This window comes from Bison bison, unplaced genomic scaffold (genome assembly GCF_000754665.1).
Source record: "Bison bison bison isolate TAMUID 2011002044 unplaced genomic scaffold, Bison_UMD1.0 scf7180017853414, whole genome shotgun sequence".
Taxonomy (NCBI): Eukaryota; Metazoa; Chordata; class Mammalia; order Artiodactyla; family Bovidae; genus Bison; species Bison bison.
The window spans coordinates 17,586-18,085 of record NW_011483987.1 but is presented as its reverse complement, the minus strand read 5'-3'; positions in this window follow the sequence as shown (position 1 = coordinate 18,085).

The window sequence follows — 500 nt, the reverse complement described above, 5'->3', positions numbered from 1 at the left end:
TTTGCCTGACCCTGTGCATTAAAAATACATTAATATTAACCTAATCCCACACAGAAAAAATCTAATCCACATGCACCCCAGACACTGGCAAGCACATACACACCATTGATCTCCCTCAACTGAATCCCCTGAAAAGTACAATGTTCCCACATTGACTTATGATCTGCCAGATCTAGACTACACCTTGGTCCATACCTGAATCCCCTGAAATAAAAGTACTCACCCACATAAATATTTGTCCACTCATGATACCCCATATTGGGGAAACTGAAGCATAGTCTTGAGATGATGTACTGAGGTTCAGAAACTCTGAGATTAGTGCCAACATCTTAACAGGAAGCCTCAGGGGTCCCCTGTCCTCTTGGAGTCAGCAGTGCTGGCTGTGATTCCCATTTGCTTTCTCTGCCTACAGAGATTCAAGGACAAACTCCTCTGAGAGGTGCTCACATCACGACTCCCTCAGCCTAATAAATGCCCCAGAGACCAGCAGAGCAGATCTC